Source organism: Dama dama, chromosome 25, assembly GCF_033118175.1.
Source record: "Dama dama isolate Ldn47 chromosome 25, ASM3311817v1, whole genome shotgun sequence".
NCBI lineage: Eukaryota > Metazoa > Chordata > Mammalia > Artiodactyla > Cervidae > Dama > Dama dama.
In genome coordinates, this window is record NC_083705.1 from 39,532,215 (window position 1) to 39,546,401 (window position 14,187).

Consider the following 14,187-nt stretch of genomic DNA (forward strand, 5'->3'; position numbering starts at 1 on the left):
ACAACATAGGTCCTGACCATAAAGAAGTGATGACATATCCCCCTTTGACTTAATATTATTCCAAGGGACAGTTATGCTAATTTAGATACTGTATTCATTCATTCAGTGTGATTGAGTGCCTCCATGACCTGGGTACTGATATAGGCCCAAAGATGTAGTCATAAACGACAGACACATTCCTGATCTGGAAATTCTAATTCGCTAGTTTGATCTTATTTCAAAGTTCAATTATTGTTTTGATAAATCTCAGTTCAAGTTTTTAAAAGAAAATCTTCATCAGAGGAAAATTCTTGTTATTACTGTCTTTTCAAAATTTATATTCTCAACCCTCATTTAATATTGATATTAAATGAACAGTTACTGTGTTCTTAGAGGAAAGAGATGGGACATAATAAAGCATTGTTTTTTTCCTTTGAGAAGATAAATTTCTAAGTAATAAAAGTCTAATGAATTAACCAGTAGGTTTGGTTGCTACATGCCAAACCAAGGGCTGTCACAACAGCCAGGCCAACTGAAGAAGATGCCTCCAAGTATTAAACTTAATCCTGTCTCAGCCATAAAAGCTAAGCTAACATCTTTAGCAAGCACCAGTAAATAATTAAACATTTTGGCAAATAAGTTCAAACAATCAGGCTTCAAAGTTTGCCCCAATTACCTGTCCAAAAAATTCTTTGTACCAGTAGGGATCAATTCGACCACAGGGGACACCAGGCAGCTGGGCAGGACATAAACCACACGGGTCCATACCTCTGCTTCAATGTAAGCGCCAATCTTTTGCTGATGTACACCAAAGTTTGTCTAGATCATATGAACATACCTGTGTATCTCTTCTTGTGAAAAACTAAAAAGCAGCCATTTTATATTTGAGATCCTTCCACTGTTTCTCTAACATTCTCTCCCTTCTCCTCTTCCCCACCCCTCACTGTCTTGCCCCCTTTCCTCTCATTGTTTCTCCCCCACTTTCCCTACAGGGTGAGATACTGTTCTAAGCTCTTTGTATATATTACCTAATTTCACAACCCCGATGAAGAAACTCTGCAATCATCATATGTAGCAGAAGGTTACACAGCTTGGAAGCAGCCAAACCAAGATCAGGTTCCTGAAACCCAAGGTCACATAGCTTGGGAGCAGCCAAACCAAGATCCCAGTTAGCCCTTCTGAGCCAACCACTGTGTCAGGCTGCATCCAAGTGATTTTTGGCTTACATGTTTATGGTAAAGATGAACCGTTTTTAGGCTTTAGGTTGCAGAGCAGTGGTGATCTGGTTAACAAACTCTCATTTTAAAGGTGGCAATGAAAGTGATAATTAATGGGGCAGTTTATTAAATTTTATATGTTGGCTGCACCAGCTTCAGGTCTTTTGCCTCTCCCATATGGGGAGCACATTGACAAAAGTCAGAAACAAATACCAGTTAGAGGTTATGATCACTCAAATGAATAATCAAACAGTAAATAAAAATTTACTCTATAACATTACAGTTATTCTCTGTATTCACTCCAAAAGTAAGCCAAATAAAGTCTTTGTTTCCAGTGACAATCATTACTGTTACTCACTTCATGGGTCAGGAAGAGCTTTCAATGAGCATGGTTCTTAGATTTAAATTAAATGACTTGATGGAGAGAAAACTAAAATATGAACTACTACAAGATCAACCTGCCCAACGAACTAATTTCTAGACTGTGACAAAATGGAAGAAACAGAAGGATTGCTACTGCTCTCCTTCAACAACCATTTTCCAACTCAGCTCTGGTCTTACCGGTGGTGAAGCCTGGACCACCCACTAAATTTTCTACAGCTAAACAAACAGCTACAGTCCAGAGAAGCACAAATTTCTTGGCTTACTGTTTTTATATCCACCCAGTGTTAAGTCAGGACTGTGTTCCAGAAGGTCATAGACTAAATCCAACAACATGTAACTGGGATCTTAATTAAGCCTTACTGCCAAATGAAGGAAATCATTAAGTTAGTCCTCAACCTGTGTCCACCATCACTCTTCTTTCCTGTGAACAACTAACTCCCGGGTAAACAGAAGCCAAAGCTATGTAGATGACACAGAGCACAGTTAGATAGATCCCATGGACCAAGGAAAATGCAACAGCTTATCAAATGGGTTTCATTAGTAAATTGAAAGAATTACCAACAGGAAGAGAGTATATTGGAAGAGAAGGAAGGAAAAACATGATAACAACAGTTGCAAACAGTAGCCATCTGCCATGAAAGAGAAACTGCTGCTGCTGCTGCTGCTAAGTCACTTCAGTCGTGTCCGACTCTGTGCGACCCCATAGATGGCAGCCCACCAGGCTGCCCCGTCCCTGGGATTCTCCAGGCAAGAACACTGGAGTGGGTTGCCATTTCCTTCTCCAATGCAGGAAAGTGAAAAGTGAAAGTGAAGTCGCTCAGTCGTGTCCGACTCTTACTGACCCCATGGACTGCAGCCTACCAGGCTCCTCTGTCCATGGGACACTAGCCTATGCCAAAGTAAACTACAAGGAAAAGAAAACTGTTTTTACCAGTAAGGCAAAACTGCTTTCTGGATTTGCAATCATTTCCCTGTAGAGTCATTCTTTGGTTTTCTGGAAGGGACCAGGTTGAAGGTCTCTGTGGAAGTCTGATGATATCTGGGAAAAAGCAGCAGCTAGTGTGTATTTAGCAAACATATTAAGGGCCTACTAATGTGTGAGATACTGCACCTTGGGTAAACCTGCATCATGCTTTATGACTCTGTAGCAGAAGTACTCCCTGCAACTTTAGTTTTGCTCTTGATAAAAGGTAACTGCCCTCTTCTGGCCATCTTTAATGAGACAGCTGGCTTTAAGACAGCTGGCCCATCACCTGCCCCCACCACTCTTTCTCCTCCAAGATGTCACAAATTCCCAGTGAAATGGAGTGTCTTATTGGTCCCTAAAGACCCAGTCTTCTTTTAGATGTTGGAGACAGGAAAGTTTACAAAGCTCCTTTATCAAATGGAACTGGGATGATACTATTTACAGGGACCCCATGGACCCTCCTACAATCTTTTCCTTCCATCTTCCCTTCTCTTTCTGTAATAACCACCGATCTTTACCAACATCCCCACCATGATTGAGTTCCAGGGGCATGCCTGAGCATTGCCTCACCAGAGGTCCCAGGATCACCACTGCCCTATCCTCCATCTTACTGAGGCCATGCCCCAACTTTGACCTCTATTTCTTAAATCCTGAACCTTGTTCTATGGTTTCTTCACTAAAGTTGGTTTCAGATTATCTTTATATCTCTGGATTTTTTTTTTTCTTCTTGCCTCTAGAACCATTTATGTCCATGGTCATGAATAGCTGGGAGTTTACATAAACCCAGATAATAATTTTTGGGGATCACAAATTCTAAAAGGAGTGAAGAGAGGCCTGGTTATCAGAGAAACAAGGCTAAAGATTTCTCCAAGAAATATAGCATGAATTTATCTTCTGAGTGTGAAATCTCTGGGTCTGCCTACCCAAAGATGTCACCTTGCTCACTGAAGATTTGCAGAACAAATCTTGTTTGAGGACCTGCACCCTGCACTTGTAAACAGCCAGATTTCTGCACGTAGAATCCAGAACATAGATGTAAGGTGCATCTTTTGACTTAAGCAATTATTTTACTATATTTAGTCACAGTTCTGGTCAAGAACTTGCCCAAATTTGACTAGGAAAAATAATGAAGTAAGTTTTATTTTCCTGTAAGTAAACATTTTTTTTTTCAAGAACCTATAGGATAGTAAAGCACTTTTATATCAACCTCATTCATGTCTACAGCCAACTCATGCTTAATTACTAGAAAAGGGAACAGGAGAAAGGAGGAAGGTAAGATACATAAGCTAAAGTCACAGATAATCCCTAAACCTCTTTAATCAAGTTTTAGCCTCATCCTGCTAAGCCTTTTATCAGAGCTGCCAAGAAAGAACCGATGTGACATACTTAAGCTTTATCTCATCCATTTCCTCTCCCTGGCGTCTAGCTGGGCTGCTAATAAGCTATGAAGTGGCCAAAGATAGCTGGCCTCCAGATGGAAGGGAGAGGACTAGAGGCTGAATAATCCACAAAGTCATTTGGAGACTGCACAAATGACTTTTTACTGTGTACTTCTCATCCCAGCCTTGGGATGAGATGATTAAAGAGGCTGAGTAGGGCTTTTTCCTCTCATATAACCCATATAGTTGAAATCTCACCAAACAGGTAAGTTTGGGGTGGTGGTGGTTAAAACATTAGGTCTCTAGTAACCATTTGATTATGGAAATTTGGCCACATTAGTCTACTGAGATGCAGAAATGTGGAGGAGCTATCAGTGATACCCAACCTGTTAGTGGCAAACCAGAAGACTATGCTTACAGAAGGGCACTGCTTTCATCATAAACTTCACGAAGGATCTAATTCAACTTTATTTCCTTGATCATTAAATTTTTTTTTTTCTCCCAGAGCCACGAGTTCAGGACACCAAAGTAAAAACCTTAAGGTGTTCAAAAAATTTTATTTTGGCAGGGGAGGGGCATTAAAACACCACAAGTTGAGAAGTAGATCAGAGCTGGTAGAAGGAACCTAAGACAGAATTGAGAAAGAAGATGTGTCACAACTGAAATATCCAAGTCAAAAACTGTTATGGGGTGTCTACTTGTGCCATTACTTTTATTAATTCACAATCTGTAAAGTTAGTTTTCAATGAGCAACCTACTGGTCAAGTGCAGGATCCTAAAGGATTTGAATATATAGTTAAGCTTTACTACAGAGAAAATGCAGAAATGAATATTGATAGATCATTCATTCAAATATATATCAATATTCACTGTTGCATTTTCTCTACCTTATCTGTCTCCTGAGAAATCTGTATGTGGATCAAGAAGTAACAGAACCAGACATGGAACAATGGACTGGTTCAAAATTGGGAAAGGAGTACATCAAGGCTGTATATTGTCACCTTGCTTATTTAACTTACACGCAGAGTGAAGAAGTGAAGTTGCTCGTGAAGTGAAGTGAAGTCGTGTCCGACTCTTTGCAACCCATGGACTGTAGCCTACCAGCCTCCTCAGTACATGGAATTTTCCAGGCAAGAGTACTGGAGTGGGTTGTCATTTCCTTCTCCAGGCAGAGTATATAATGCAAAATGCCAGGCTGGGTGAATCAAAAGGAAATCAAGATTGCTGGGAGAAATATCAACAACCTCAGATATGCACATGATATCATTCTAATGGCAGAAAGCAAAGAGGAACTAAAGAGCCTCTTGATGAAGGTAAAGGACGAGAGCGAAAAGGCTGGCTTAAAACTCAACATTTGAAAAATGAAGATCATGGCTTCCAGTCCCATCACTTGATAGCAAATAGAGGGGAAAAAGTGGAAACAGTGACAGCCTTTATTTTCTTGGGCTCCATAATCACTGTGGACAATGACTGCAGCCATGAAATTAAAAGACACTTGCTCCTTGGAAGAAAAGTTATGACAAACATAGACAGCATATTAAAAAGCAGAGACATTACTTTTCTGACAAAGGTCCGTCTAGTCAAAGCTACGGTCTTTCCAGTAGTCATGTACGGATGTGAGCTGCTGCTGCTGCTATGTCGCTTCAGTCGTGTCCGACTGTGAGACCCCATCGATGGCAGCCCACCAGGCTCCTCTGTCCCTGGGATACTCCAGGCAAGAACACTGGAGTGGGTTGCCATTTCCTTCTCCAAAGCACGCATGCATGCTAAGTCGCTTCAGTCGTGTCCGACTCTGTGAGACCCCATAGATGGCAGCTCACCAGGCTCCTATGTCCCTGGGATTCTCCAGGCAAGAACACTGACTGGAGTGGGTTGCCATTTCCTTCTCCAATGCATGAAAGTGAAAAGTGAAAGTGACGTTGCTCAGTCATGTCCGACTCTCTGCGACCCCATGGACTGCAGCCTACCAGGCTCCTCCATCCATGGGATTTTCCAGGCAAGAGTACTGGAGTGGGGTGCCATTGCCTTCTCCGATGGATGTGAGCACTGGATCATAAAGACAGTTGAGCACTGAAGAATTGATGCTTTTGAATTGTGGTGCTGGAGAAGACTCTTCAGAGTCCCTTGAACTGCAAGGAGACCAAACCAGTCAATCCTAAGGGAAATCAGTCCTGAATGTTCATGGGAAGGACTGATGCTGAAGCTCCAATACTTTGGCTATCTGATGCAAGGAGCTGACTCAATGGAAAAAAACCTGATGCTGGGAAAGATTGAGGGCAGGAGGAGAATGGGGAAACAAAGGATGAGATTGTTGTATGGCATCACTGACTCGATGGACATGAGTTTGAGCAAGCTCTGGGTATTGGTGATAGACAGGGAAGCCTGGCTTGCTGCAGTCCACAGTGTGGCAAAGAGCCAGACATGACTTAGGAACTGAACAACAACAAATGTATAGAAATCATATATGTGTGTGTGTGTCTATATGTGTGTGTGTGTGTCTGTGTGTGTGTGTGTCTCTATGTGTGTGTCTCTATGTGTGTGTGTCTCTATGTGTGTGTGTCTATATGTGTGTGTGTCTATACGTGTGTGTGTCTATACGTGTGTGTGTGTGTCTATATGTGTGTGTATATTATATATTCACGAAACAAATAGGTCCTTCTCTTATATGCCAGGCACTCATCTAAGCACTGGGGACAGAGATCCTTTCTCCAAACAAGCTGTCAGTTCCAAGAAGCCAAGTACTGTTTGGGAAAGGTGAGGAATGGGAAGACCAATCCAGTCATATCACCTAAAACTTTGAGAGCACCCTAGGGGGGTCAAGTTCACAAGGGTCTCCCGCTCTCCTCAGGATTTCCTACACTCCCCCTCACCTCTATGCCTAATTATTCACCATATATTGATGAATACACTGGAATCTGTACATTATTGTGCCTTAAATGGCACATGCTGACTCCTGGATCCACTGGAATGACTCCGGTCTGCACCCCCAGCCTTGAGAACCTCTGCACTTATTACCCTCTGCCCTATCAACCTCAAACACCACCACCACCTCTCAATACCACCCTCACGAAGCCATGTCCAGCACCAGAGGGAGTTAGTCATCATCTCCCTGCCCTTCATAATATTAGCATAAACCTGTGCCATGGCCATCGCTGTGGAATATTGGGAGGATTTGTTTTCTCTAACTATACCCTAAGACTGGTAGTGGGTATAGAGGTGATACATTTCAAATTTCCATAAAAAATTAATTTTATAGTAATCCACTAGCAGTTAGAACACAGGCTAACATTTGAAAAGCCACAAACCTAGTTAGCTTAATTTTTAATTGTTATCACTAAAGCTTAGATTTCTAAAGGGGAACAAACTGCTTATGTTGGTAGAGGGATACAAAAAGATACACACAACCTGGCACCATGATCTTTTCCAGGACACCCTTTATAATAAATTACTAAAATATCAAAGCTTAAAAGGTTAGAACATCCTCAGGGGCACTGTGGTTGAGTATGAAACAGCATGCAAGTCTGATGCATACCAAAGAAGACACAAAAACAGGCTTGATAAAATCCATTCTTCCTGTCACATATGCACACAAACATATAAACAACATCAGAAGAAAAATAAAGGCAGACAGACTGTTCTCTAGCCTGGGAGGAAATTCTGATGAATTCTAAAGGCGTTCGAGGTTCATTCATTCAGTCGACATTTTTGAAATGCCTCGCTCATACATGTGGGCCCAAGTTCCAGGCACTGAAGATCTAGCAGAGAAAAACACAGGAAGCAAATAAAATGAAAAAGTCCACAATCCTTGCCTTCCCAGAAGCTTGTAGACTCACGGATGTGGGTCAGGGAATAAGTGAGTCATATATATCAGATGATAAGCGCCACGGGGAAAAATAAACAATGACGTGCAGGAGAGAGTGTCGGGGTTGGGGGGACAATGAGGCTGTGGTCCTCTTAAAGGGGCTATCCAGGGAAGCTGCCACTATGCAGGACACATTAGCATAAAGATCTGAAAGAGATGAAGAAATCAGGAGGACTTAGGAGGAAGGTCTCACCAGGTGGTAAGAAGCACAAAGGCAGAAGCCTGTCGGTGGGTGCTCTCCTGACACATCGGAGGAGGAGGCAAGACGTCAGAGAGTAAGCAAGGACAGGCTGTTCTGTTACAACGTGTGTTTCTGTAACAGCAATTAGCTCATAAGCTATTGGCAGATAGTAGCATAAATGCTGGTATAACATGGAAACATTTGTTTTTTTTTTTTTCCTTAGGCAAAAGGAGCCAGAAGAGCAGGAATAGAATTCTCATCTTTTAGCAGGAAAGGAGAAAGGCCTCAGGTTGGCTGCGGCACAGGCGGGAGGGATTTCACCTCCAACTGAGAGATGACCACCTGCCCCTTGCTGTCTCCCTAGAAACGGGCCCCTCCCGCTGGTGCAGCTCTCCCAAGCTATCTCTGGTGAGTGCTGGGGTTTTAAGTCATAGAAGATTAGGAGAGGCCCACGCTAATCCTACTTTCCCCCCAAATCCTGTTTTTCTAAGAGTACATTTTTCAAACGTAGAGAAGAATATGGGCTTCCCTGGTGGCTCAGCTGGTAAAGAATCCGCCTGCAATGTGGAAGACGTGCGTTCGATCCCTGGGTCGGGAAGATCCCCTGGAGAAGGGAACAGCTACCCACTCCTGTATTCTGGCCTGAAGAATTCCATGGACTGTAGAGTCCAAAGGGTCGCAAAGAGTCGGACACAACTGAGTGACTTTTTATTTTTCCAGAACACAGAGTTTTACAGGAAGTGTGTACATGCTAAGTCGTGTCCAACTCTTTGCAACCCTGTGGTCTGTAGCTGGCCAAGCTCCTCTGTCCATGAGATTCTCCAGACAAGAGTACTAGAGTGGGTAGGCATGCTCTTCTCCAGAAGATCTTCCCCACCCAGGGATTGAACTCATGCCTCTTAGGTCTCCTTCATTGGGAAGATGGGTTCTTTACCACTAGTGACACCTGGGAAGCCCCTGTTTCACAGGACACACATATACTATTATTCCAGAGACATCTGCCGAGTGCAGGGCCTAATGGGACATATGAAATGAGAGGGTACTGGTGGGCTTTGAAAGGAGGCATGAGATGACCTAATGCACTGATGGGATGCAGTGGGACGGTGGAGGGACAGGGTGAGCAAGTGGGAAGCAACAGACCAGTGAGGGGCCTTTGCAACAGTCAGGTGAGAGAGGGCTGGCCCAGGAAGTGAGCAGAGACAACAGAGTGAGATGCTTAGAATCTGCTGATGAATTGGCTTCGGCAAAGACTGGAGCCAAGAGGACTCCAATGTTTTTCAGCCTAAGCAACTGAAGGATGGAGGGGTCACTAGATGACTGAAGGATGATTCAGTTAAGGGTGCTCACTTCAATTTTGGTGAGCTCAATTTCAAGTGCCTGTAAATCAAGTGGGAATTTCAACTAGGCAAATAGTCAAAATATTGACGTGTCCAAAACTCAGGAGGGAATAGTTTGGAAGTTTTCAGTGTATATTATATTAAACCCTTAGAGTAAATGTATTCAAATTTTCAAAGACTGATTTTTCCAGCAACCTACTAGCAGCTGGAGCAGAAGCCAAAAGCTACAAAACCTGTGGACTTGGGTTTTAATTCTTAGTATGAGAGCCTGGATTCCTGGAATGGGAGTAGGGGAGTGCTTATGGTGGGAGAAGGGTGCCGGAAAAGGTCTGAAGCCAGCTCTGGGTCATTCTAATAGTCAGAGATTGGGGTAATGAGCAAAAACAGCAAAGAGCTTACAAGGAAGACCTGTGAAGTGTGAAGAAAACTAGAAAAATCTAGCATCCTGGACACCAAGTAAGAAGTGTGGGTGATCCAACAGGTGAACCGAGATGAGGACTGAGCACGTGCTACTGAATTTAGCAAATGGGACAGGGCAGCAACTGTCCCAGTGGCCAAGCTCAGCTTCCATCCGCTGTCCCATCATAGTCAGTGGAGTATGTTTCAGCCAAACATAGAGTTTTGTTGAAAAGGATAGAAAAATGGCGGGGGGGGGGGGGGGGGGGGGCGGGGGTGGTGGCTAAAGGAAGACATAGGATCAACAATTGTATGCTTATCTTTTATAATAATATTGGGACACTATTAGGCATGTTTTTATGGTGATGGAATGATCCAGTGGAGAGAAAAAATAAATCCAAGAGAGAGAGGGAGAGTTGTGGGGGTAATGTCCCTAAGAAGAAGGCAAGAGAGAAAGCAGGTGTTATGTGGAGAGGTTTGCCTACAAAGTGCTGTGTTAACAGGAGGAAGGCAGAGCTGATGGGTAGCGACTCCGGGAGAGAAGCAGGTGTGGTGGAAGCTTGCAGATTCCCTTCTGTTGTGCATGGGCTATCTGCACAGAGGGAGGATGCAGGAAGGAAGTGTTAGGGGCTTGAAGAGAGAAGTGAGAAGAGGTGTGAAATAGTTGTCTAGACAAAGTGAATGGATCAGGGAAAACGGCTTTGCCAGTTGTATGAAAAACTTGGGGAGGTTAGCGGTCGTGCATTTAACCAGCAACCAACCATCAGGGTGTGCGTTTTCTCCTGACATATTCAGCTCTCAGGTGCTGGCATGGTGGAGGTGGAGAGCTGGATTTATTCTGGGATGAAATTTTGCCAGACAAAAGTATGATGAAGGAAAAGAAGTACAAAAGATTATAATCAATTGCTGCAGTCTGAAGCCAAATTCATCAGCTGAAATCTTAATACCCAAAGGTGATGGGATTAGTGGTGAGGCCTTTGGGAGGTGATTAGGTCATAAGCCCTTGTGAATGGGATAAGGGCTCTGATAAAGACCCCAGAGAGTTCTGTAGACCCTTCCACTGTGTGGGCATACAACGAGAAGTTCGAGACCCAGAAGAGGCCCCTCACCCAACCAAGCTGGCACCCCGATCTCAGACTTACACCCTGAGAACTGTGAGCAGTACGTTTCTATCATTTGTAAGCCACCTAGACTGTGGCATCTTGTTCTAGCAACCCAGAAAGGACTAAGGTATGAGCCATAGAATAAAGGCATTGGGTAAGGATGTTTATTTCTTGTCAGCTGCCAGTGGAACATTAATCAGTATAGCCTTTAACCAAGTGATGTCCACAGCTAAACATCTCATCACACAGTGATACTTCTGTACCTTTTAAAGATATTATTTTTCCCTTTCATGCTGGTAAAACAACAGTAACTTCAAATACAGACTCCCTGTTGGCTGATGTGTAAAATAGGGGTAATATCACTGTTCATACTGAGAGCAGTCATCTCTTGGGACTATTTATAATAAAGAGTCCCCAACCGTGCCTGCAATGAGGGCTCTGGAAGATACCAGGACTGAAAGAGCATGGGGCAGAACACAACCCAAGAGCTGGGAAATCATTTGCAGGGTATTTTTAGGCTCGTGCCTCCTCCAGGCTTTCTCACCACTCCTACTTTATCCCTAGTTATTATACTTCGTGCAGAAATTCTCAATGACATTCTCACTTTTCTTGTTTTTCCTGTTTGCCCTCAGGGAGCTATAGGGCCAGCCCCCTTTGGCCCTACAAACATATTCAGTGCTGCGACTGGGACAGGCTGAAATGAGCAGCAATTCTAGCTGCCGTGAGGTGACTCCAAGTGTATTTGAGGTGTTTTAGAAAGGAGATGCTAACCCAAGATTAAATGAGTTCAGGACTCTGAATTCCTTGAATACACCGTTCTTTTGGGCGGGCAGTTTGTGGGGACAGCATTTCCCACCTGGGCCAGTCGTCTCTGATTGACTCTTCTGCCCTGGCGGATCCATTCTAGGTTTCTCTCTTTACTGCACCTCAGGAGGCTGTTCTGCTGGGGGCAGAGTCTGCAGGCTCCCTTCCTGGCTGACTGTCCACTGCATTTGAACAACAGAGACCAGAAGGTTGAGAGAGAGGTCGGGGCTGACCTCCCCCACAACCCCCACGCTCTGTCAGAACCTGTCCCCACAGGACCTTAGCTTCTGTCATGTGGTCCCTCCTCCACAATTTCCTTCCACTGCTGCTCCAGGTCTAGGGGTGACAACAGCCTCCCTGTGGCCGGGGTCTGAGTACCTCAACATGCCTTGTTGGTGACTTTAACCCCACCCATGCTTCCTGTATTTTCCCGTCATTAAAGTCTCAGGAACCTCCCGAGTTAGATTCTGTTTCTTGCAGACTGACACATACACCATTTCAAATTCCACTATGTGTAATTTGGGTAGTTCCCAGATAGAGCTAGTGGTAAAGAATCTGCCTGCCAATGCAAGAGATGCCAGAGATGTCAGTTCAATCTCTGGGTTGGAAAGATCCCCTGGAGAAGGGCATGGCAACTCACTCAAGAAATCTTGCCTGCAGAATCCCACGGACAGAGGAGCCTGGTGGGCTACAGTTCACAGGGTTGCACAGAGTCGGAAACTACTGAAGTGACTTACCACACACACACACACACACGTAACTTTACAACTACACTTTGGTGCTGAAGCTGCCAGACCAGAGGAAGGAAAAGCAAATTCTAAACAAATAATATATTCATTCTTTCAATGTAGGTGAATATGCTAACATCTATGTCTTGTTAAAGGGAGAGACAGAACTCCACTGTAAGAACCTCAGAATGACTTAACAGGGAACCAGGTTTACAAATGGCTTTTTTTCAATAGAAGTTTCACTTCTCAAATGGAAGGATACTTATGAAGGCTAGTGATCACCTTTGTTGAAGTCTTTTTCTACTAACTGTGACTCTGAAACTGTAATCATTTTAATGACAGAGCTGATTTGATATAATTAGGGCTTCCCTGGTGGTTCAGTGGTAAAGAATTTGCCTGCCAATGCAGGGGACATGTGCAGGAGATGTGGGTTTGACCCCTGGGTTGGGAAGATTGCCTAGAGAAGGAAATGGCAACTCACTCCAGTATTCTTGCCTGGGAAATACCATGGACAGAAGAGTCTGGTGGGCTACAGTCCATGGGGTTGCAAAAGAGTTGGACACGACTGAGCGACTAAACAACAATCAGCTTAATAAGATTTTTGGGGAGGTTGTCCTGGCATAATAAAAGGCACCAAGACTGTGTTTCAGAGAATGAAAAACAGGAAAGAAGAATTTTAATATACTTCAAAAAAAGTTTAGCAGTAACAACTGGCCCATTCAATAGCTAATTTGTGCTAAGTCAATAGATTAGAAATACAGTCTTATATTTACCGAAGATTAGCAGTCTGGCTATAAAAACTGAGGTCAAAGAATACTGCTGTTAATTTTCAATGAATTCGCTTAATAATCAACTGCTAATGACTACATCCCCATTTCCTTGTAAGGACCCAGGATCCTGAAAGTCTAGGGGAAAATCTGCTGGTATCACCCAGGTGAACTCAGGTCAGGGTGAGATTTCTAAAAAAGATCTGAGTCCAATAGGTTCTTATCTAAAAGAAAATAACTTTTCAGATTGACCAATGTCACTGGTGATGTAAACACCCAACAGATGTCAACAATACATTGCACAAGACAGCCTATGTAGTCTGGCTTGAAGGACTGAAAAATGTATTCCTGTTAAGAACTAATAAACAGGCAATCTACCACTCAATTTAGGAATGATCAAACAAATTTTGCTACGTGGTGAACAAAGGACTATATGTTGGCAAGTTTTTGCTTCCAAGAAGCATGGTAAAGTAAGCAAAACTAGACAAAGCTTAGTCAAATTCCAGTGTTGCCTTTCTTACTTTCATTAATCTTGAGCATGTAAATTAACTTCTCTAAGTTTTATTTTATCATCCAAAATACAGGGAAAATATATATTTCTCTTGCTTCAAAGATTTCATCATTTATAAGACGCTCTGCCTTGGGAGTTCGGTCCAGTGCTCTGTGACAACCTAGCGGGGTGTGATGGGGATGAGGTGGGAAGGAGGTTCAAGAGGGAGGGGATATGTGTATGTTTATAGCTGATTCACTTCACTGGACAACAGAAACTAACACAATATTGTAAAGCAATTATCCTTTAATTAAAAATAAAATTTAAAAAACAGATGCCCTGCTCTCTCACTTGGAATTGACTTCTGGGAAATAAAAAGAGAGAAAAACGTTACCACAGTAAATATACATATCAATTATACAGGACATCCTGACTTCAGAAATATTGAACTGGATAAAATTTCTGGCTTGGAATCTAGAAAATAGAGAATTCCAGAAAAACATCTACTTCTGCTTCATTGACTATGCTAAAGCCTTTGACTGTGCAGATCACAACAAACTGAGAAAAAATTCTTAAAGAGAAGGGAATACCAG

General features: G+C 43.1%; 1 protein-coding gene across 4 annotated transcripts in view; it reads right to left on the reverse strand.

The window, feature by feature from the left end:
- GHR (growth hormone receptor) overlaps positions 1-14,187 on the reverse strand; it is a 307,318-nt gene that overhangs the window by 212,664 nt on the left and 80,467 nt on the right. The window lies entirely within an intron of this gene.